General features: G+C 65.6%; 62 non-coding genes across 62 annotated transcripts; 34 read left to right on the top strand and 28 right to left on the bottom strand.

Moving 5' to 3' along the window:
* Positions 1 to 58: 58 nt before the first annotated feature.
* On the bottom strand, positions 59 to 131 carry TRNAR-ACG (transfer RNA arginine (anticodon ACG)). The gene has a single exon. It is a non-coding gene; the product is annotated as a tRNA-Arg (tRNA).
* Positions 132 to 350: 219 nt separating this feature from the next.
* TRNAV-CAC (transfer RNA valine (anticodon CAC)) lies at positions 351 to 423 on the bottom strand. The gene has a single exon. It is a non-coding gene; the product is annotated as a tRNA-Val (tRNA).
* A 139-nt stretch (positions 424 to 562) lies between these two features.
* TRNAG-GCC (transfer RNA glycine (anticodon GCC)) lies at positions 563 to 633 on the top strand. The gene has a single exon. It is a non-coding gene; the product is annotated as a tRNA-Gly (tRNA).
* Positions 634 to 714: 81 nt separating this feature from the next.
* On the top strand, positions 715 to 786 carry TRNAW-CCA (transfer RNA tryptophan (anticodon CCA)). Its single transcript has one exon. It is a non-coding gene; the product is annotated as a tRNA-Trp (tRNA).
* A 204-nt stretch (positions 787 to 990) lies between these two features.
* TRNAR-ACG (transfer RNA arginine (anticodon ACG)) lies at positions 991 to 1,063 on the bottom strand. Its single transcript has one exon. It is a non-coding gene; the product is annotated as a tRNA-Arg (tRNA).
* Positions 1,064 to 1,492: 429 nt separating this feature from the next.
* Positions 1,493 to 1,563, top strand: TRNAG-GCC (transfer RNA glycine (anticodon GCC)). Its single transcript has one exon. It is a non-coding gene; the product is annotated as a tRNA-Gly (tRNA).
* Positions 1,564 to 1,644: 81 nt separating this feature from the next.
* Positions 1,645 to 1,716, top strand: TRNAW-CCA (transfer RNA tryptophan (anticodon CCA)). Its single transcript has one exon. It is a non-coding gene; the product is annotated as a tRNA-Trp (tRNA).
* A 519-nt stretch (positions 1,717 to 2,235) lies between these two features.
* Positions 2,236 to 2,308, bottom strand: TRNAV-CAC (transfer RNA valine (anticodon CAC)). The gene has a single exon. It is a non-coding gene; the product is annotated as a tRNA-Val (tRNA).
* Positions 2,309 to 2,447: 139 nt separating this feature from the next.
* On the top strand, positions 2,448 to 2,518 carry TRNAG-GCC (transfer RNA glycine (anticodon GCC)). Its single transcript has one exon. It is a non-coding gene; the product is annotated as a tRNA-Gly (tRNA).
* Positions 2,519 to 2,599: 81 nt separating this feature from the next.
* Positions 2,600 to 2,671, top strand: TRNAW-CCA (transfer RNA tryptophan (anticodon CCA)). The gene has a single exon. It is a non-coding gene; the product is annotated as a tRNA-Trp (tRNA).
* A 216-nt stretch (positions 2,672 to 2,887) lies between these two features.
* Positions 2,888 to 2,960, bottom strand: TRNAR-ACG (transfer RNA arginine (anticodon ACG)). Its single transcript has one exon. It is a non-coding gene; the product is annotated as a tRNA-Arg (tRNA).
* A 217-nt stretch (positions 2,961 to 3,177) lies between these two features.
* TRNAV-CAC (transfer RNA valine (anticodon CAC)) lies at positions 3,178 to 3,250 on the bottom strand. Its single transcript has one exon. It is a non-coding gene; the product is annotated as a tRNA-Val (tRNA).
* A 139-nt stretch (positions 3,251 to 3,389) lies between these two features.
* TRNAG-GCC (transfer RNA glycine (anticodon GCC)) lies at positions 3,390 to 3,460 on the top strand. Its single transcript has one exon. It is a non-coding gene; the product is annotated as a tRNA-Gly (tRNA).
* Positions 3,461 to 3,541: 81 nt separating this feature from the next.
* On the top strand, positions 3,542 to 3,613 carry TRNAW-CCA (transfer RNA tryptophan (anticodon CCA)). The gene has a single exon. It is a non-coding gene; the product is annotated as a tRNA-Trp (tRNA).
* A 216-nt stretch (positions 3,614 to 3,829) lies between these two features.
* TRNAR-ACG (transfer RNA arginine (anticodon ACG)) lies at positions 3,830 to 3,902 on the bottom strand. Its single transcript has one exon. It is a non-coding gene; the product is annotated as a tRNA-Arg (tRNA).
* A 217-nt stretch (positions 3,903 to 4,119) lies between these two features.
* TRNAV-CAC (transfer RNA valine (anticodon CAC)) lies at positions 4,120 to 4,192 on the bottom strand. Its single transcript has one exon. It is a non-coding gene; the product is annotated as a tRNA-Val (tRNA).
* A 139-nt stretch (positions 4,193 to 4,331) lies between these two features.
* Positions 4,332 to 4,402, top strand: TRNAG-GCC (transfer RNA glycine (anticodon GCC)). Its single transcript has one exon. It is a non-coding gene; the product is annotated as a tRNA-Gly (tRNA).
* Positions 4,403 to 4,483: 81 nt separating this feature from the next.
* TRNAW-CCA (transfer RNA tryptophan (anticodon CCA)) lies at positions 4,484 to 4,555 on the top strand. The gene has a single exon. It is a non-coding gene; the product is annotated as a tRNA-Trp (tRNA).
* A 204-nt stretch (positions 4,556 to 4,759) lies between these two features.
* On the bottom strand, positions 4,760 to 4,832 carry TRNAR-ACG (transfer RNA arginine (anticodon ACG)). Its single transcript has one exon. It is a non-coding gene; the product is annotated as a tRNA-Arg (tRNA).
* A 429-nt stretch (positions 4,833 to 5,261) lies between these two features.
* Positions 5,262 to 5,332, top strand: TRNAG-GCC (transfer RNA glycine (anticodon GCC)). Its single transcript has one exon. It is a non-coding gene; the product is annotated as a tRNA-Gly (tRNA).
* Positions 5,333 to 5,413: 81 nt separating this feature from the next.
* TRNAW-CCA (transfer RNA tryptophan (anticodon CCA)) lies at positions 5,414 to 5,485 on the top strand. The gene has a single exon. It is a non-coding gene; the product is annotated as a tRNA-Trp (tRNA).
* A 519-nt stretch (positions 5,486 to 6,004) lies between these two features.
* TRNAV-CAC (transfer RNA valine (anticodon CAC)) lies at positions 6,005 to 6,077 on the bottom strand. The gene has a single exon. It is a non-coding gene; the product is annotated as a tRNA-Val (tRNA).
* A 139-nt stretch (positions 6,078 to 6,216) lies between these two features.
* On the top strand, positions 6,217 to 6,287 carry TRNAG-GCC (transfer RNA glycine (anticodon GCC)). Its single transcript has one exon. It is a non-coding gene; the product is annotated as a tRNA-Gly (tRNA).
* An 81-nt stretch (positions 6,288 to 6,368) lies between these two features.
* Positions 6,369 to 6,440, top strand: TRNAW-CCA (transfer RNA tryptophan (anticodon CCA)). The gene has a single exon. It is a non-coding gene; the product is annotated as a tRNA-Trp (tRNA).
* A 222-nt stretch (positions 6,441 to 6,662) lies between these two features.
* Positions 6,663 to 6,735, bottom strand: TRNAR-ACG (transfer RNA arginine (anticodon ACG)). Its single transcript has one exon. It is a non-coding gene; the product is annotated as a tRNA-Arg (tRNA).
* Positions 6,736 to 7,164: 429 nt separating this feature from the next.
* TRNAG-GCC (transfer RNA glycine (anticodon GCC)) lies at positions 7,165 to 7,235 on the top strand. The gene has a single exon. It is a non-coding gene; the product is annotated as a tRNA-Gly (tRNA).
* Positions 7,236 to 7,316: 81 nt separating this feature from the next.
* TRNAW-CCA (transfer RNA tryptophan (anticodon CCA)) lies at positions 7,317 to 7,388 on the top strand. Its single transcript has one exon. It is a non-coding gene; the product is annotated as a tRNA-Trp (tRNA).
* Positions 7,389 to 7,604: 216 nt separating this feature from the next.
* Positions 7,605 to 7,677, bottom strand: TRNAR-ACG (transfer RNA arginine (anticodon ACG)). Its single transcript has one exon. It is a non-coding gene; the product is annotated as a tRNA-Arg (tRNA).
* Positions 7,678 to 7,895: 218 nt separating this feature from the next.
* On the bottom strand, positions 7,896 to 7,968 carry TRNAV-CAC (transfer RNA valine (anticodon CAC)). The gene has a single exon. It is a non-coding gene; the product is annotated as a tRNA-Val (tRNA).
* A 139-nt stretch (positions 7,969 to 8,107) lies between these two features.
* Positions 8,108 to 8,178, top strand: TRNAG-GCC (transfer RNA glycine (anticodon GCC)). The gene has a single exon. It is a non-coding gene; the product is annotated as a tRNA-Gly (tRNA).
* Positions 8,179 to 8,259: 81 nt separating this feature from the next.
* Positions 8,260 to 8,331, top strand: TRNAW-CCA (transfer RNA tryptophan (anticodon CCA)). The gene has a single exon. It is a non-coding gene; the product is annotated as a tRNA-Trp (tRNA).
* Positions 8,332 to 8,553: 222 nt separating this feature from the next.
* Positions 8,554 to 8,626, bottom strand: TRNAR-ACG (transfer RNA arginine (anticodon ACG)). Its single transcript has one exon. It is a non-coding gene; the product is annotated as a tRNA-Arg (tRNA).
* A 217-nt stretch (positions 8,627 to 8,843) lies between these two features.
* Positions 8,844 to 8,916, bottom strand: TRNAV-CAC (transfer RNA valine (anticodon CAC)). The gene has a single exon. It is a non-coding gene; the product is annotated as a tRNA-Val (tRNA).
* Positions 8,917 to 9,055: 139 nt separating this feature from the next.
* TRNAG-GCC (transfer RNA glycine (anticodon GCC)) lies at positions 9,056 to 9,126 on the top strand. Its single transcript has one exon. It is a non-coding gene; the product is annotated as a tRNA-Gly (tRNA).
* Positions 9,127 to 9,207: 81 nt separating this feature from the next.
* On the top strand, positions 9,208 to 9,279 carry TRNAW-CCA (transfer RNA tryptophan (anticodon CCA)). Its single transcript has one exon. It is a non-coding gene; the product is annotated as a tRNA-Trp (tRNA).
* A 198-nt stretch (positions 9,280 to 9,477) lies between these two features.
* TRNAR-ACG (transfer RNA arginine (anticodon ACG)) lies at positions 9,478 to 9,550 on the bottom strand. The gene has a single exon. It is a non-coding gene; the product is annotated as a tRNA-Arg (tRNA).
* A 429-nt stretch (positions 9,551 to 9,979) lies between these two features.
* TRNAG-GCC (transfer RNA glycine (anticodon GCC)) lies at positions 9,980 to 10,050 on the top strand. Its single transcript has one exon. It is a non-coding gene; the product is annotated as a tRNA-Gly (tRNA).
* Positions 10,051 to 10,131: 81 nt separating this feature from the next.
* On the top strand, positions 10,132 to 10,203 carry TRNAW-CCA (transfer RNA tryptophan (anticodon CCA)). The gene has a single exon. It is a non-coding gene; the product is annotated as a tRNA-Trp (tRNA).
* A 222-nt stretch (positions 10,204 to 10,425) lies between these two features.
* TRNAR-ACG (transfer RNA arginine (anticodon ACG)) lies at positions 10,426 to 10,498 on the bottom strand. The gene has a single exon. It is a non-coding gene; the product is annotated as a tRNA-Arg (tRNA).
* A 217-nt stretch (positions 10,499 to 10,715) lies between these two features.
* TRNAV-CAC (transfer RNA valine (anticodon CAC)) lies at positions 10,716 to 10,788 on the bottom strand. Its single transcript has one exon. It is a non-coding gene; the product is annotated as a tRNA-Val (tRNA).
* A 139-nt stretch (positions 10,789 to 10,927) lies between these two features.
* On the top strand, positions 10,928 to 10,998 carry TRNAG-GCC (transfer RNA glycine (anticodon GCC)). Its single transcript has one exon. It is a non-coding gene; the product is annotated as a tRNA-Gly (tRNA).
* An 81-nt stretch (positions 10,999 to 11,079) lies between these two features.
* TRNAW-CCA (transfer RNA tryptophan (anticodon CCA)) lies at positions 11,080 to 11,151 on the top strand. The gene has a single exon. It is a non-coding gene; the product is annotated as a tRNA-Trp (tRNA).
* Positions 11,152 to 11,367: 216 nt separating this feature from the next.
* Positions 11,368 to 11,440, bottom strand: TRNAR-ACG (transfer RNA arginine (anticodon ACG)). The gene has a single exon. It is a non-coding gene; the product is annotated as a tRNA-Arg (tRNA).
* Positions 11,441 to 11,658: 218 nt separating this feature from the next.
* TRNAV-CAC (transfer RNA valine (anticodon CAC)) lies at positions 11,659 to 11,731 on the bottom strand. The gene has a single exon. It is a non-coding gene; the product is annotated as a tRNA-Val (tRNA).
* A 139-nt stretch (positions 11,732 to 11,870) lies between these two features.
* On the top strand, positions 11,871 to 11,941 carry TRNAG-GCC (transfer RNA glycine (anticodon GCC)). The gene has a single exon. It is a non-coding gene; the product is annotated as a tRNA-Gly (tRNA).
* An 81-nt stretch (positions 11,942 to 12,022) lies between these two features.
* On the top strand, positions 12,023 to 12,094 carry TRNAW-CCA (transfer RNA tryptophan (anticodon CCA)). The gene has a single exon. It is a non-coding gene; the product is annotated as a tRNA-Trp (tRNA).
* Positions 12,095 to 12,304: 210 nt separating this feature from the next.
* Positions 12,305 to 12,377, bottom strand: TRNAR-ACG (transfer RNA arginine (anticodon ACG)). The gene has a single exon. It is a non-coding gene; the product is annotated as a tRNA-Arg (tRNA).
* Positions 12,378 to 12,594: 217 nt separating this feature from the next.
* TRNAV-CAC (transfer RNA valine (anticodon CAC)) lies at positions 12,595 to 12,667 on the bottom strand. The gene has a single exon. It is a non-coding gene; the product is annotated as a tRNA-Val (tRNA).
* A 139-nt stretch (positions 12,668 to 12,806) lies between these two features.
* On the top strand, positions 12,807 to 12,877 carry TRNAG-GCC (transfer RNA glycine (anticodon GCC)). Its single transcript has one exon. It is a non-coding gene; the product is annotated as a tRNA-Gly (tRNA).
* An 81-nt stretch (positions 12,878 to 12,958) lies between these two features.
* Positions 12,959 to 13,030, top strand: TRNAW-CCA (transfer RNA tryptophan (anticodon CCA)). The gene has a single exon. It is a non-coding gene; the product is annotated as a tRNA-Trp (tRNA).
* A 222-nt stretch (positions 13,031 to 13,252) lies between these two features.
* TRNAR-ACG (transfer RNA arginine (anticodon ACG)) lies at positions 13,253 to 13,325 on the bottom strand. The gene has a single exon. It is a non-coding gene; the product is annotated as a tRNA-Arg (tRNA).
* A 217-nt stretch (positions 13,326 to 13,542) lies between these two features.
* TRNAV-CAC (transfer RNA valine (anticodon CAC)) lies at positions 13,543 to 13,615 on the bottom strand. Its single transcript has one exon. It is a non-coding gene; the product is annotated as a tRNA-Val (tRNA).
* A 139-nt stretch (positions 13,616 to 13,754) lies between these two features.
* Positions 13,755 to 13,825, top strand: TRNAG-GCC (transfer RNA glycine (anticodon GCC)). The gene has a single exon. It is a non-coding gene; the product is annotated as a tRNA-Gly (tRNA).
* Positions 13,826 to 13,906: 81 nt separating this feature from the next.
* On the top strand, positions 13,907 to 13,978 carry TRNAW-CCA (transfer RNA tryptophan (anticodon CCA)). The gene has a single exon. It is a non-coding gene; the product is annotated as a tRNA-Trp (tRNA).
* Positions 13,979 to 14,200: 222 nt separating this feature from the next.
* TRNAR-ACG (transfer RNA arginine (anticodon ACG)) lies at positions 14,201 to 14,273 on the bottom strand. Its single transcript has one exon. It is a non-coding gene; the product is annotated as a tRNA-Arg (tRNA).
* Positions 14,274 to 14,490: 217 nt separating this feature from the next.
* TRNAV-CAC (transfer RNA valine (anticodon CAC)) lies at positions 14,491 to 14,563 on the bottom strand. Its single transcript has one exon. It is a non-coding gene; the product is annotated as a tRNA-Val (tRNA).
* Positions 14,564 to 14,702: 139 nt separating this feature from the next.
* TRNAG-GCC (transfer RNA glycine (anticodon GCC)) lies at positions 14,703 to 14,773 on the top strand. The gene has a single exon. It is a non-coding gene; the product is annotated as a tRNA-Gly (tRNA).
* An 81-nt stretch (positions 14,774 to 14,854) lies between these two features.
* TRNAW-CCA (transfer RNA tryptophan (anticodon CCA)) lies at positions 14,855 to 14,926 on the top strand. The gene has a single exon. It is a non-coding gene; the product is annotated as a tRNA-Trp (tRNA).
* Positions 14,927 to 15,154: 228 nt separating this feature from the next.
* On the bottom strand, positions 15,155 to 15,227 carry TRNAR-ACG (transfer RNA arginine (anticodon ACG)). The gene has a single exon. It is a non-coding gene; the product is annotated as a tRNA-Arg (tRNA).
* Positions 15,228 to 15,445: 218 nt separating this feature from the next.
* On the bottom strand, positions 15,446 to 15,518 carry TRNAV-CAC (transfer RNA valine (anticodon CAC)). The gene has a single exon. It is a non-coding gene; the product is annotated as a tRNA-Val (tRNA).
* Positions 15,519 to 15,657: 139 nt separating this feature from the next.
* Positions 15,658 to 15,728, top strand: TRNAG-GCC (transfer RNA glycine (anticodon GCC)). Its single transcript has one exon. It is a non-coding gene; the product is annotated as a tRNA-Gly (tRNA).
* Positions 15,729 to 15,809: 81 nt separating this feature from the next.
* Positions 15,810 to 15,881, top strand: TRNAW-CCA (transfer RNA tryptophan (anticodon CCA)). Its single transcript has one exon. It is a non-coding gene; the product is annotated as a tRNA-Trp (tRNA).
* The last annotated feature ends 17 nt before the right edge of the window (positions 15,882 to 15,898 follow it).

Raw genomic sequence — 15,898 nt, 5'->3', positions numbered from 1 at the left:
GAAAGGGAAAGGGAAAGAAAAAAAAAAAGCACCCGCATCCCGGAAGGTGCCGTCACCACAAGCCAGGCAGGAGTCGAACCTGCAATCTCCTGATCCGTAGTCAGGCGCGTTATCCGTTGCGCCACTGGCCCACGCCTCCAGGTGAGGCGCGGGGGGGGGGCCGGCGCCAGGACCGAGGGTGCTGCCCGCCCGGGCTTCTTTCTCCCAGCAGCACCGAAGAGAACGGCGGACAAAAGGCTGCCGTAGGCCCAGAGCAGCGAGCGAGAGGGCACGAGCGCACGCCCAGGCGGCGAGCAGCTGCCCACTTGTGCAAGCCTGCGTTTTTCCAGGCCCCACGGCAAAAGGAGGCCTGTTTCTGCCTGGTTTCGAACCAGGGACCTTTCGCGTGTGAAGCGAACGTGATAACCACTACACTACAGAAACCCAGGGCCCGACACGGCCACTGAGGGGCCTGCCGGAGAGGCCCCCTTTGGCTGGCAGGCCGCCGCCGCCTCGGGCCCTGGCAGGTGGCCGCACGGCCGAGAGCACAGGCTCCGCTCGAAGGCCGGTTCCTCCCAGCAAGGCATTGGTGGTTCAGTGGTAGAATTCTCGCCCGCCACGCGGGAGGCCCGTGTTCGATTCACGGCCAATGCAGCCCCTTCTTTTTCCGCCGCGGCTCCTTCCCGGCCCCGCTGCCCGCCCTCGCAGCACCAAGAGCTGCAGGGCCTGCCGGCTGGCCTCGTGGCGCAACGGCAGCGCGTCTGACTCCAGATCAGAAGGCTATGTGTTCAAATCACATCGGGGTCAGGCGGGCGAAAAGTTTGGCGGGCGAGGAGGCCCGGTCACGGCAATGGAGCGGCGCTGAAAGCCGCGGCCAGTGTTCCTCTTGGCCCCGTGGGGCACGCGCTTTTCCTGGCCGCCGGGGGAAGGAGAACAAAGAAGGGGAGGAAAGGGAAAGGGAAAGGGAAAGAAAAAAAAAAAGCACCCGCATCCCGGAAGGTGCCGTCACCACAAGCCAGGCAGGAGTCGAACCTGCAATCTCCTGATCCGTAGTCAGGCGCGTTATCCGTTGCGCCACTGGCCCACGCCTGCAGGTGAGGCGCGGGGGGGGCCGGCGCCAGGACCGAGGGTGCTGCCCGCCCGGGCTTCTTTCTCCCAGCAGCACCGAAGAGAACGGCGGACAAAAGGCTGCCGTAGGCCCAGAGCAGCGAGCGAGAGGGCACGAGCGCACGCCCAGGCGGCGAGCAGCTGCCCACTTGTGCAAGCCTGCGTTTTTCCAGGCCCCACGGCAAAAGGAGGCCTGTTTCTGCCTGGTTTCGAACCAGGGACCTTTCGCGTGTGAAGCGAACATGATAACCACTACACTACAGAAACCCAGGGCCCGACACGGCCACTGAGGGGCCTGCCGGAGAGGCCCCCTTTGGCTGGCAGGCCGCCGCCGCCTCGGGCCCTGGCAGGTGGCCGCACGGCCGAGAGCACAGGCTCCGCTCGAAGGCCGGTTCCTCCCAGCAAGGCATTGGTGGTTCAGTGGTAGAATTCTCGCCCGCCACGCGGGAGGCCCGTGTTCGATTCACGGCCAATGCAGCCCCTTCTTTTTCCGCCGCGGCTCCTTCCCGGCCCCGCTGCCCGCCCTCGCAGCACCAAGAGCTGCAGGGCCTGCCGGCTGGCCTCGTGGCGCAACGGCAGCGCGTCTGACTCCAGATCAGAAGGCTATGTGTTCAAATCACATCGGGGTCAGGCGGGCGAAAAGTTTGGCGGGCGAGGAGGCCCGGTCACGGCAATGGAGCGGCGCTGAAAGCCGCGGCCAGTGTTCCTCTTGGCCCCGTGGGGCACGCGCTTTTCCTGGCCGCCGGGGGAAGGAGAACAAAGAAGGGGAGGAAAGGGAAAGGGAAAGGGAAAGGGAAAGGGAAAGGGAAAGGGAAAGAAAAAAAAAAAGCACCCGCATCCCGGAAGGTGCCGTCACCACAAGCCAGGCAGGAGTCGAACCTGCAATCTCCTGATCCGTAGTCAGGCACGTTATCCGTTGCGCCACTGGCCCACGCCTCCAGGTGAGGCGCGGGGGGGGGCCGGCGCCAGGACCGAGGGTGCTGCCCGCCCGGGCTTCTTTCTCCCAGCAGCACCGAAGAGAACGGCGGACAAAAGGCTGCCGTAGGCCCAGAGCAGCGAGCGAGAGGGCACGAGCGCACGCCCAGGCGGCGAGCAGCTGCCCACTTGTGCAAGCCTGCGTTTTTCCAGGCCCCACGGCAAAAGGAGGCCTGTTTCTGCCTGGTTTCGAACCAGGGACCTTTCGCGTGTGAAGCGAACGTGATAACCACTACACTACAGAAACCCAGGGCCCGACACGGCCACTGAGGGGCCTGCCGGAGAGGCCCCCTTTGGCTGGCAGGCCGCCGCCGCCTCGGGCCCTGGCAGGTGGCCGCACGGCCGAGAGCACAGGCTCCGCTCGAAGGCCGGTTCCTCCCAGCAAGGCATTGGTGGTTCAGTGGTAGAATTCTCGCCCGCCACGCGGGAGGCCCGTGTTCGATTCACGGCCAATGCAGCCCCTTCTTTTTCCGCCGCGGCTCCTTCCCGGCCCCGCTGCCCGCCCTCGCAGCACCAAGAGCTGCAGGGCCTGCCGGCTGGCCTCGTGGCGCAACGGCAGCGCGTCTGACTCCAGATCAGAAGGCTATGTGTTCAAATCACATCGGGGTCAGGCGGGCGAAAAGTTTGGCGGGCGAGGAGGCCCGGTCACGGCAATGGAGCGGCGCTGAAAGCCGCGGCCAGTGTTCCTCTTGGCCCCGTGGGGCACGCGCTTTTCCTGGCCGCCGGGGGAAGGAGAACAAAGAAGGGGAGGAAAGGGAAAGGGAAAGGGAAAGGGAAAGGGAAAGAAAAAAAAAAAGCACCCGCATCCCGGAAGGTGCCGTCACCACAAGCCAGGCAGGAGTCGAACCTGCAATCTCCTGATCCGTAGTCAGGCGCGTTATCCGTTGCGCCACTGGCCCACGCCTCCAGGTGAGGCGCGGGGGGGGCCGGCGCCAGGACCGAGGGTGCTGCCCGCCCGGGCTTCTTTCTCCCAGCAGCACCGAAGAGAACGGCGGACAAAAGGCTGCCGTAGGCCCAGAGCAGCGAGCGAGAGGGCACGAGCGCACGCCCAGGCGGCGAGCAGCTGCCCACTTGTGCAAGCCTGCGTTTTTCCAGGCCCCACGGCAAAAGGAGGCCTGTTTCTGCCTGGTTTCGAACCAGGGACCTTTCGCGTGTGAAGCGAACGTGATAACCACTACACTACAGAAACCCAGGGCCCGACACGGCCACTGAGGGGCCTGCCGGAGAGGCCCCCTTTGGCTGGCAGGCCGCCGCCGCCTCGGGCCCTGGCAGGTGGCCGCACGGCCGAGAGCACAGGCTCCGCTCGAAGGCCGGTTCCTCCCAGCAAGGCATTGGTGGTTCAGTGGTAGAATTCTCGCCCGCCACGCGGGAGGCCCGTGTTCGATTCACGGCCAATGCAGCCCCTTCTTTTTCCGCCGCGGCTCCTTCCCGGCCCCGCTGCCCACCCTCGCAGCACCAAGAGCTGCAGGGCCTGCCGGCTGGCCTCGTGGCGCAACGGCAGCGCGTCTGACTCCAGATCAGAAGGCTATGTGTTCAAATCACATCGGGGTCAGGCGGGCGAAAAGTTTGGCGGGCGAGGAGGCCCGGTCACGGCAATGGAGCGGCGCTGAAAGCCGCGGCCAGTGTTCCTCTTGGCCCCGTGGGGCACGCGCTTTTCCTGGCCGCCGGGGGAAGGAGAACAAAGAAGGGGAGGAAAGGGAAAGGGAAAGGGAAAGGGAAAGGGAAAGAAAAAAAAAAAGCACCCGCATCCCGGAAGGTGCCGTCACCACAAGCCAGGCAGGAGTCGAACCTGCAATCTCCTGATCCGTAGTCAGGCGCGTTATCCGTTGCGCCACTGGCCCACGCCTCCAGGTGAGGCGCGGGGGGGGCCGGCGCCAGGACCGAGGGTGCTGCCCGCCCGGGCTTCTTTCTCCCAGCAGCACCGAAGAGAACGGCGGACAAAAGGCTGCCGTAGGCCCAGAGCAGCGAGCGAGAGGGCACGAGCGCACGCCCAGGCGGCGAGCAGCTGCCCACTTGTGCAAGCCTGCGTTTTTCCAGGCCCCACGGCAAAAGGAGGCCTGTTTCTGCCTGGTTTCGAACCAGGGACCTTTCGCGTGTGAAGCGAACGTGATAACCACTACACTACAGAAACCCAGGGCCCGACACGGCCACTGAGGGGCCTGCCGGAGAGGCCCCCTTTGGCTGGCAGGCCGCCGCCGCCTCGGGCCCTGGCAGGTGGCCGCACGGCCGAGAGCACAGGCTCCGCTCGAAGGCCGGTTCCTCCCAGCAAGGCATTGGTGGTTCAGTGGTAGAATTCTCGCCCGCCACGCGGGAGGCCCGTGTTCGATTCACGGCCAATGCAGCCCCTTCTTTTTCCGCCGCGGCTCCTTCCCGGCCCCGCTGCCCGCCCTCGCAGCACCAAGAGCTGCAGGGCCTGCCGGCTGGCCTCGTGGCGCAACGGCAGCGCGTCTGACTCCAGATCAGAAGGCTATGTGTTCAAATCACATCGGGGTCAGGCGGGCGAAAAGTTTGGCGGGCGAGGAGGCCCGGTCACGGCAATGGAGCGGCGCTGAAAGCCGCGGCCAGTGTTCCTCTTGGCCCCGTGGGGCACGCGCTTTTCCTGGCCGCCGGGGGAAGGAGAACAAAGAAGGGGAGGAAAGGGAAAGGGAAAGGGAAAGAAAAAAAAAAAGCACCCGCATCCCGGAAGGTGCCGTCACCACAAGCCAGGCAGGAGTCGAACCTGCAATCTCCTGATCCGTAGTCAGGCGCGTTATCCGTTGCGCCACTGGCCCACGCCTGCAGGTGAGGCGCGGGGGGGGCCGGCGCCAGGACCGAGGGTGCTGCCCGCCCGGGCTTCTTTCTCCCAGCAGCACCGAAGAGAACGGCGGACAAAAGGCTGCCGTAGGCCCAGAGCAGCGAGCGAGAGGGCACGAGCGCACGCCCAGGCGGCGAGCAGCTGCCCACTTGTGCAAGCCTGCGTTTTTCCAGGCCCCACGGCAAAAGGAGGCCTGTTTCTGCCTGGTTTCGAACCAGGGACCTTTCGCGTGTGAAGCGAACATGATAACCACTACACTACAGAAACCCAGGGCCCGACACGGCCACTGAGGGGCCTGCCGGAGAGGCCCCCTTTGGCTGGCAGGCCGCCGCCGCCTCGGGCCCTGGCAGGTGGCCGCACGGCCGAGAGCACAGGCTCCGCTCGAAGGCCGGTTCCTCCCAGCAAGGCATTGGTGGTTCAGTGGTAGAATTCTCGCCCGCCACGCGGGAGGCCCGTGTTCGATTCACGGCCAATGCAGCCCCTTCTTTTTCCGCCGCGGCTCCTTCCCGGCCCCGCTGCCCGCCCTCGCAGCACCAAGAGCTGCAGGGCCTGCCGGCTGGCCTCGTGGCGCAACGGCAGCGCGTCTGACTCCAGATCAGAAGGCTATGTGTTCAAATCACATCGGGGTCAGGCGGGCGAAAAGTTTGGCGGGCGAGGAGGCCCGGTCACGGCAATGGAGCGGCGCTGAAAGCCGCGGCCAGTGTTCCTCTTGGCCCCGTGGGGCACGCGCTTTTCCTGGCCGCCGGGGGAAGGAGAACAAAGAAGGGGAGGAAAGGGAAAGGGAAAGGGAAAGGGAAAGGGAAAGGGAAAGGGAAAGAAAAAAAAAAAGCACCCGCATCCCGGAAGGTGCCGTCACCACAAGCCAGGCAGGAGTCGAACCTGCAATCTCCTGATCCGTAGTCAGGCACGTTATCCGTTGCGCCACTGGCCCACGCCTCCAGGTGAGGCGCGGGGGGGGGCCGGCGCCAGGACCGAGGGTGCTGCCCGCCCGGGCTTCTTTCTCCCAGCAGCACCGAAGAGAACGGCGGACAAAAGGCTGCCGTAGGCCCAGAGCAGCGAGCGAGAGGGCACGAGCGCACGCCCAGGCGGCGAGCAGCTGCCCACTTGTGCAAGCCTGCGTTTTTCCAGGCCCCACGGCAAAAGGAGGCCTGTTTCTGCCTGGTTTCGAACCAGGGACCTTTCGCGTGTGAAGCGAACGTGATAACCACTACACTACAGAAACCCAGGGCCCGACACGGCCACTGAGGGGCCTGCCGGAGAGGCCCCCTTTGGCTGGCAGGCCGCCGCCGCCTCGGGCCCTGGCAGGTGGCCGCACGGCCGAGAGCACAGGCTCCGCTCGAAGGCCGGTTCCTCCCAGCAAGGCATTGGTGGTTCAGTGGTAGAATTCTCGCCCGCCACGCGGGAGGCCCGTGTTCGATTCACGGCCAATGCAGCCCCTTCTTTTTCCGCCGCGGCTCCTTCCCGGCCCCGCTGCCCGCCCTCGCAGCACCAAGAGCTGCAGGGCCTGCCGGCTGGCCTCGTGGCGCAACGGCAGCGCGTCTGACTCCAGATCAGAAGGCTATGTGTTCAAATCACATCGGGGTCAGGCGGGCGAAAAGTTTGGCGGGCGAGGAGGCCCGGTCACGGCAATGGAGCGGCGCTGAAAGCCGCGGCCAGTGTTCCTCTTGGCCCCGTGGGGCACGCGCTTTTCCTGGCCGCCGGGGGAAGGAGAACAAAGAAGGGGAGGAAAGGGAAAGGGAAAGGGAAAGGGAAAGGGAAAGGGAAAGAAAAAAAAAAAGCACCCGCATCCCGGAAGGTGCCGTCACCACAAGCCAGGCAGGAGTCGAACCTGCAATCTCCTGATCCGTAGTCAGGCGCGTTATCCGTTGCGCCACTGGCCCACGCCTCCAGGTGAGGTGCGGGGGGGGCCGGCGCCAGGACCGAGGGTGCTGCCCGCCCGGGCTTCTTTCTCCCAGCAGCACCGAAGAGAACGGCGGACAAAAGGCTGCCGTAGGCCCAGAGCAGCGAGCGAGAGGGCACGAGCGCACGCCCAGGCGGCGAGCAGCTGCCCACTTGTGCAAGCCTGCGTTTTTCCAGGCCCCACGGCAAAAGGAGGCCTGTTTCTGCCTGGTTTCAAACCAGGGACCTTTCGCGTGTGAAGCGAACGTGATAACCACTACACTACAGAAACCCAGGGCCCGACACGGCCACTGAGGGGCCTGCCGGAGAGGCCCCCTTTGGCTGGCAGGCCGCCGCCGCCTCGGGCCCTGGCAGGTGGCCGCACGGCCGAGAGCACAGGCTCCGCTCGAAGGCCGGTTCCTCCCAGCAAGGCATTGGTGGTTCAGTGGTAGAATTCTCGCCCGCCACGCGGGAGGCCCGTGTTCGATTCACGGCCAATGCAGCCCCTTCTTTTTCCGCCGCGGCTCCTTCCCGGCCCCGCTGCCCACCCTCGCAGCACCAAGAGCTGCAGGGCCTGCCGGCTGGCCTCGTGGCGCAACGGCAGCGCGTCTGACTCCAGATCAGAAGGCTATGTGTTCAAATCACATCGGGGTCAGGCGGGCGAAAAGTTTGGCGGGCGAGGAGGCCCGGTCACGGCAATGGAGCGGCGCTGAAAGCCGCGGCCAGTGTTCCTCTTGGCCCCGTGGGGCACGCGCTTTTCCTGGCCGCCGGGGGAAGGAGAACAAAGAAGGGGAGGAAAGGGAAAGGGAAAGGGAAAGGGAAAGGGAAAGAAAAAAAAAAAGCACCCGCATCCCGGAAGGTGCCGTCACCACAAGCCAGGCAGGAGTCGAACCTGCAATCTCCTGATCCGTAGTCAGGCGCGTTATCCGTTGCGCCACTGGCCCACGCCTCCAGGTGAGGCGCGGGGGGGGGCCGGCGCCAGGACCGAGGGTGCTGCCCGCCCGGGCTTCTTTCTCCCAGCAGCACCGAAGAGAACGGCGGACAAAAGGCTGCCGTAGGCCCAGAGCAGCGAGCGAGAGGGCACGAGCGCACGCCCAGGCGGCGAGCAGCTGCCCACTTGTGCAAGCCTGCGTTTTTCCAGGCCCCACGGCAAAAGGAGGCCTGTTTCTGCCTGGTTTCGAACCAGGGACCTTTCGCGTGTGAAGCGAACGTGATAACCACTACACTACAGAAACCCAGGGCCCGACACGGCCACTGAGGGGCCTGCCGGAGAGGCCCCCTTTGGCTGGCAGGCCGCCGCCGCCTCGGGCCCTGGCAGGTGGCCGCACGGCCGAGAGCACAGGCTCCGCTCGAAGGCCGGTTCCTCCCAGCAAGGCATTGGTGGTTCAGTGGTAGAATTCTCGCCCGCCACGCGGGAGGCCCGTGTTCGATTCACGGCCAATGCAGCCCCTTCTTTTTCCGCCGCGGCTCCTTCCCGGCCCCGCTGCCCGCCCTCGCAGCACCAAGAGCTGCAGGGCCTGCCGGCTGGCCTCGTGGCGCAACGGCAGCGCGTCTGACTCCAGATCAGAAGGCTATGTGTTCAAATCACATCGGGGTCAGGCGGGCGAAAAGTTTGGCGGGCGAGGAGGCCCGGTCACGGCAATGGAGCGGCGCTGAAAGCCGCGGCCAGTGTTCCTCTTGGCCCCGTGGGGCACGCGCTTTTCCTGGCCGCCGGGGGAAGGAGAACAAAGAAGGGGAGGAAAGGGAAAGGGAAAGGGAAAGGGAAAGGGAAAGGGAAAGAAAAAAAAAAAGCACCCGCATCCCGGAAGGTGCCGTCACCACAAGCCAGGCAGGAGTCGAACCTGCAATCTCCTGATCCGTAGTCAGGCGCGTTATCCGTTGCGCCACTGGCCCACGCCTCCAGGTGAGGCGCGGGGGGGGCCGGCGCCAGGACCGAGGGTGCTGCCCGCCCGGGCTTCTTTCTCCCAGCAGCACCGAAGAGAACGGCGGACAAAAGGCTGCCGTAGGCCCAGAGCAGCGAGCGAGAGGGCACGAGCGCACGCCCAGGCGGCGAGCAGCTGCCCACTTGTGCAAGCCTGCGTTTTTCCAGGCCCCACGGCAAAAGTAGGCCTGTTTCTGCCTGGTTTCGAACCAGGGACCTTTCGCGTGTGAAGCGAACGTGATAACCACTACACTACAGAAACCCAGGGCCCGACACGGCCACTGAGGGGCCTGCCGGAGAGGCCCCCTTTGGCTGGCAGGCCGCCGCCGCCTCGGGCCCTGGCAGGTGGCCGCACGGCCGAGAGCACAGGCTCCGCTCGAAGGCTGGTTCCTCCCAGCAAGGCATTGGTGGTTCAGTGGTAGAATTCTCGCCCGCCACGCGGGAGGCCCGTGTTCGATTCACGGCCAATGCAGCCCCTTCTTTTTCCGCCGCGGCTCCTTCCCGGCCCCGCTGCCCGCCCTCGCAGCACCAAGAGCTGCAGGGCCTGCCGGCTGGCCTCGTGGCGCAACGGCAGCGCGTCTGACTCCAGATCAGAAGGCTATGTGTTCAAATCACATCGGGGTCAGGCGGGCGAAAAGTTTGGCGGGCGAGGAGGCCCGGTCACGGCAATGGAGCGGCGCTGAAAGCCGCGGCCAGTGTTCCTCTTGGCCCCGTGGGGCACGCGCTTTTCCTGGCCGCCGGGGGAAGGAGAACAAAGAAGGGGAGGAAAGGGAAAGGGAAAGAAAAAAAAAAAGCACCCGCATCCCGGAAGGTGCCGTCACCACAAGCCAGGCAGGAGTCGAACCTGCAATCTCCTGATCCGTAGTCAGGCGCGTTATCCGTTGCGCCACTGGCCCACGCCTCCAGGTGAGGCGCGGGGGGGGCCGGCGCCAGGACCGAGGGTGCTGCCCGCCCGGGCTTCTTTCTCCCAGCAGCACCGAAGAGAACGGCGGACAAAAGGCTGCCGTAGGCCCAGAGCAGCGAGCGAGAGGGCACGAGCGCACGCCCAGGCGGCGAGCAGCTGCCCACTTGTGCAAGCCTGCGTTTTTCCAGGCCCCACGGCAAAAGGAGGCCTGTTTCTGCCTGGTTTCGAACCAGGGACCTTTCGCGTGTGAAGCGAACATGATAACCACTACACTACAGAAACCCAGGGCCCGACACGGCCACTGAGGGGCCTGCCGGAGAGGCCCCCTTTGGCTGGCAGGCCGCCGCCGCCTCGGGCCCTGGCAGGTGGCCGCACGGCCGAGAGCACAGGCTCCGCTCGAAGGCCGGTTCCTCCCAGCAAGGCATTGGTGGTTCAGTGGTAGAATTCTCGCCCGCCACGCGGGAGGCCCGTGTTCGATTCACGGCCAATGCAGCCCCTTCTTTTTCCGCCGCGGCTCCTTCCCGGCCCCGCTGCCCGCCCTCGCAGCACCAAGAGCTGCAGGGCCTGCCGGCTGGCCTCGTGGCGCAACGGCAGCGCGTCTGACTCCAGATCAGAAGGCTATGTGTTCAAATCACATCGGGGTCAGGCGGGCGAAAAGTTTGGCGGGCGAGGAGGCCCGGTCACGGCAATGGAGCGGCGCTGAAAGCCGCGGCCAGTGTTCCTCTTGGCCCCGTGGGGCACGCGCTTTTCCTGGCCGCCGGGGGAAGGAGAACAAAGAAGGGGAGGAAAGGGAAAGGGAAAGGGAAAGGGAAAGGGAAAGGGAAAGAAAAAAAAAAAGCACCCGCATCCCGGAAGGTGCCGTCACCACAAGCCAGGCAGGAGTCGAACCTGCAATCTCCTGATCCGTAGTCAGGCGCGTTATCCGTTGCGCCACTGGCCCACGCCTCCAGGTGAGGCGCGGGGGGGGCCGGCGCCAGGACCGAGGGTGCTGCCCGCCCGGGCTTCTTTCTCCCAGCAGCACCGAAGAGAACGGCGGACAAAAGGCTGCCGTAGGCCCAGAGCAGCGAGCGAGAGGGCACGAGCGCACGCCCAGGCGGCGAGCAGCTGCCCACTTGTGCAAGCCTGCGTTTTTCCAGGCCCCACGGCAAAAGGAGGCCTGTTTCTGCCTGGTTTCGAACCAGGGACCTTTCGCGTGTGAAGCGAACGTGATAACCACTACACTACAGAAACCCAGGGCCCGACACGGCCACTGAGGGGCCTGCCGGAGAGGCCCCCTTTGGCTGGCAGGCCGCCGCCGCCTCGGGCCCTGGCAGGTGGCCGCACGGCCGAGAGCACAGGCTCCGCTCGAAGGCCGGTTCCTCCCAGCAAGGCATTGGTGGTTCAGTGGTAGAATTCTCGCCCGCCACGCGGGAGGCCCGTGTTCGATTCACGGCCAATGCAGCCCCTTCTTTTTCCGCCGCGGCTCCTTCCCGGCCCCGCTGCCCGCCCTCGCAGCACCAAGAGCTGCAGGGCCTGCCGGCTGGCCTCGTGGCGCAACGGCAGCGCGTCTGACTCCAGATCAGAAGGCTATGTGTTCAAATCACATCGGGGTCAGGCGGGCGAAAAGTTTGGCGGGCGAGGAGGCCCGGTCACGGCAATGGAGCGGCGCTGAAAGCCGCGGCCAGTGTTCCTCTTGGCCCCGTGGGGCACGCGCTTTTCCTGGCCGCCGGGGGAAGGAGAACAAAGAAGGGGAGGAAAGGGAAAGGGAAAGGGAAAGGGAAAGGGAAAGAAAAAAAAAAAGCACCCGCATCCCGGAAGGTGCCGTCACCACAAGCCAGGCAGGAGTCGAACCTGCAATCTCCTGATCCGTAGTCAGGCGCGTTATCCGTTGCGCCACTGGCCCACGCCTCCAGGTGAGGCGCGGGGGGGGGCCGGCGCCAGGACCGAGGGTGCTGCCCGCCCGGGCTTCTTTCTCCCAGCAGCACCGAAGAGAACGGCGGACAAAAGGCTGCCGTAGGCCCAGAGCAGCGAGCGAGAGGGCACGAGCGCACGCCCAGGCGGCGAGCAGCTGCCCACTTGTGCAAGCCTGCGTTTTTCCAGGCCCCACGGCAAAAGGAGGCCTGTTTCTGCCTGGTTTCGAACCAGGGACCTTTCGCGTGTGAAGCGAACGTGATAACCACTACACTACAGAAACCCAGGGCCCGACACGGCCACTGAGGGGCCTGCCGGAGAGGCCCCCTTTCGCTGGCAGGCCGCCGCCGCCTCGGGCCCTGGCAGGTGGCCGCACGGCCGAGAGCACAGGCTCCGCTCGAAGGCCGGTTCCTCCCAGCAAGGCATTGGTGGTTCAGTGGTAGAATTCTCGCCCGCCACGCGGGAGGCCCGTGTTCGATTCACGGCCAATGCAGCCCCTTCTTTTTCCGCCGCGGCTCCTTCCCGGCCCCGCTGCCCGCCCTCGCAGCACCAAGAGCTGCAGGGCCTGCCGGCTGGCCTCGTGGCGCAACGGCAGCGCGTCTGACTCCAGATCAGAAGGCTATGTGTTCAAATCACATCGGGGTCAGGCGGGCGAAAAGTTTGGCGGGCGAGGAGGCCCGGTCACGGCAATGGAGCGGCGCTGAAAGCCGCGGCCAGTGTTCCTCTTGGCCCCGTGGGGCACGCGCTTTTCCTGGCCGCCGGGGGAAGGAGAACAAAGAAGGGGAGGAAAGGGAAAGGGAAAGGGAAAGGGAAAGAAAAAAAAAAAGCACCCGCATCCCGGAAGGTGCCGTCACCACAAGCCAGGCAGGAGTCGAACCTGCAATCTCCTGATCCGTAGTCAGGCGCGTTATCCGTTGCGCCACTGGCCCACGCCTCCAGGTGAGGCGCGGGGGGGGCCGGCGCCAGGACCGAGGGTGCTGCCCGCCCGGGCTTCTTTCTCCCAGCAGCACCGAAGAGAACGGCGGACAAAAGGCTGCCGTAGGCCCAGAGCAGCGAGCGAGAGGGCACGAGCGCACGCCCAGGCGGCGAGCAGCTGCCCACTTGTGCAAGCCTGCGTTTTTCCAGGCCCCACGGCAAAAGGAGGCCTGTTTCTGCCTGGTTTCGAACCAGGGACCTTTCGCGTGTGAAGCGAACGTGATAACCACTACACTACAGAAACCCAGGGCCCGACACGGCCACTGAGGGGCCTGCCGGAGAGGCCCCCTTTCGCTGGCAGGCCGCCGCCGCCTCGGGCCCTGGCAGGTGGCCGCACGGCCGAGAGCACAGGCTCCGCTCGAAGGCCGGTTCCTCCCAGCAAGGCATTGGTGGTTCAGTGGTAGAATTCTCGCCCGCCACGCGGGAGGCCCGTGTTCGATTCACGGCCAATGCAGCCCCTTCTTTTTCCGCCGCGGCTCCTTCCCGGCCCCGCTGCCCGCCCTCGCAGCACCAAGAGCTGCAGGGCCTGCCGGCTGGCCTCGTGGCGCAACGGCAGCGCGTCTGACTCCAGATCAGAAGGCTATGTGTTCAAATCACATCGGGGTCAGGCGGGCGAAAAGTTTGGCGGGCGAGGAGGCCCGGTCACGGCAATGGAGCGGCGCTGAAAGCCGCGGCCAGTGTTCCTCTTGGCCCCGTGGGGCACGCGCTTTTCCTGGCCGCCGGGGGAAGGAGAACAAAGAAGGGGAGGAAAGGGAAAGGGAAAGGGAAAGGGAAAGGGAAAGGGAAAGAAAAAAAAAAAGCACCCGCATCCCGGAAGGTGCCGTCACCACAAGCCAGGCAGGAGTCGAACCTGCAATCTCCTGATCCGTAGTCAGGCGCGTTATCCGTTGCGCCACTGGCCCACGCCTCCAGGTGAGGCGCGGGGGGGGCCGGTGCCAGGACCGAGGGTGCTGCCCGCCCGGGCTTCTTTCTCCCAGCAGCACCGAAGAGAACGGCGGACAAAAGGCTGCCGTAGGCCCAGAGCAGCGAGCGAGAGGGCACGAGCGCACGCCCAGGCGGCGAGCAGCTGCCCACTTGTGCAAGCCTGCGTTTTTCCAGGCCCCACGGCAAAAGGAGGCCTGTTTCTGCCTGGTTTCGAACCAGGGACCTTTCGCGTGTGAAGCGAACGTGATAACCACTACACTACAGAAACCCAGGGCCCGACACGGCCACTGAGGGGCCTGCCGGAGAGGCCCCCTTTGGCTGGCAGGCCGCCGCCGCCTCGGGCCCTGGCAGGTGGCCGCACGGCCGAGAGCACAGGCTCCGCTCGAAGGCCGGTTCCTCCCAGCAAGGCATTGGTGGTTCAGTGGTAGAATTCTCGCCCGCCACGCGGGAGGCCCGTGTTCGATTCACGGCCAATGCAGCCCCTTCTTTTTCCGCCGCGGCTCCTTCCCGGCCCCGCTGCCCGCCCTCGCAGCACCAAGAGCTGCAGGGCCTGCCGGCTGGCCTCGTGGCGCAACGGCAGCGCGTCTGACTCCAGATCAGAAGGCTATGTGTTCAAATCACATCGGGGTCAGGCGGGCGAAAAGTTTGGCGGGCGAGGAGGCCCGGTCACGGCAATGGAGCGGCGCTGAAAGCCGCGGCCAGTGTTCCTCTTGGCCCCGTGGGGCACGCGCTTTTCCTGGCCGCCGGGGGAAGGAGAACAAAGAAGGGGAGGAAAGGGAAAGGGAAAGGGAAAGGGAAAGGGAAAGGGAAAGAAAAAAAAAAAGCACCCGCATCCCGGAAGGTGCCGTCACCACAAGCCAGGCAGGAGTCGAACCTGCAATCTCCTGATCCGTAGTCAGGCGCGTTATCCGTTGCGCCACTGGCCCACGCCTCCAGGTGAGGCGCGGGGGGGGCCGGCGCCAGGACCGAGGGTGCTGCCCGCCCGGGCTTCTTTCTCCCAGCAGCACCGAAGAGAACGGCGGACAAAAGGCTGCCGTAGGCCCAGAGCAGCGAGCGAGAGGGCACGAGCGCACGCCCAGGCGGCGAGCAGCTGCCCACTTGTGCAAGCCTGCGTTTTTCCAGGCCCCACGGCAAAAGGAGGCCTGTTTCTGCCTGGTTTCGAACCAGGGACCTTTCGCGTGTGAAGCGAACGTGATAACCACTACACTACAGAAACCCAGGGCCCGACACGGCCACTGAGGGGCCTGCCGGAGAGGCCCCCTTTGGCTGGCAGGCCGCCGCCGCCTCGGGCCCTGGCAGGTGGCCGCACGGCCGAGAGCACAGGCTCCGCTCGAAGGCCGGTTCCTCCCAGCAAGGCATTGGTGGTTCAGTGGTAGAATTCTCGCCCGCCACGCGGGAGGCCCGTGTTCGATTCACGGCCAATGCAGCCCCTTCTTTTTCCGCCGCGGCTCCTTCCCGGCCCCGCTGCCCGCCCTCGCAGCACCAAGAGCTGCAGGGCCTGCCGGCTGGCCTCGTGGCGCAACGGCAGCGCGTCTGACTCCAGATCAGAAGGCTATGTGTTCAAATCACATCGGGGTCAGGCGGGCGAAAAGTTTGGCGGGCGAGGAGGCCCGGTCACGGCAATGGAGCGGCGCTGAAAGCCGCGGCCAGTGTTCCTCTTGGCCCCGTGGGGCACGCGCTTTTCCTGGCCGCCGGGGGAAGGAGAACAAAGAAGGGGAGGAAAGGGAAAGGGAAAGGGAAAGGGAAAGGGAAAGGGAAAGGGAAAGAAAAAAAAAAAGCACCCGCATCCCGGAAGGTGCCGTCACCACAAGCCAGGCAGGAGTCGAACCTGCAATCTCCTGATCCGTAGTCAGGCGCGTTATCCGTTGCGCCACTGGCCCACGCCTCCAGGTGAGGCGCGGGGGGGGGCCGGCGCCAGGACCGAGGGTGCTGCCCGCCCGGGCTTCTTTCTCCCAGCAGCACCGAAGAGAACGGCGGACAAAAGGCTGCCGTAGGCCCAGAGCAGCGAGCGAGAGGGCACGAGCGCACGCCCAGGCGGCGAGCAGCTGCCCACTTGTGCAAGCCTGCGTTTTTCCAGGCCCCACGGCAAAAGGAGGCCTGTTTCTGCCTGGTTTCGAACCAGGGACCTTTCGCGTGTGAAGCGAACGTGATAACCACTACACTACAGAAACCCAGGGCCCGACACGGCCACTGAGGGGCCTGCCGGAGAGGCCCCCTTTGGCTGGCAGGCCGCCGCCGCCTCGGGCCCTGGCAGGTGGCCGCACGGCCGAGAGCACAGGCTCCGCTCGAAGGCCGGTTCCTCCCAGCAAGGCATTGGTGGTTCAGTGGTAGAATTCTCGCCCGCCACGCGGGAGGCCCGTGTTCGATTCACGGCCAATGCAGCCCCTTCTTTTTCCGCCGCGGCTCCTTCCCGGCCCCGCTGCCCGCCCTCGCAGCACCAAGAGCTGCAGGGCCTGCCGGCTGGCCTCGTGGCGCAACGGCAGCGCGTCTGACTCCAGATCAGAAGGCTATGTGTTCAAATCACATCGGGGTCAGGCGGGCGAAAAGTTTG

Source organism: Pelodiscus sinensis, chromosome 3 (assembly GCF_049634645.1).
Source record: "Pelodiscus sinensis isolate JC-2024 chromosome 3, ASM4963464v1, whole genome shotgun sequence".
In the NCBI taxonomy this organism is placed as follows: Eukaryota; Metazoa; Chordata; order Testudines; family Trionychidae; genus Pelodiscus; species Pelodiscus sinensis.
The sequence above is the reverse complement of the archived record's forward strand: the minus strand, read 5'-3'. Positions and strand labels throughout refer to the sequence as shown.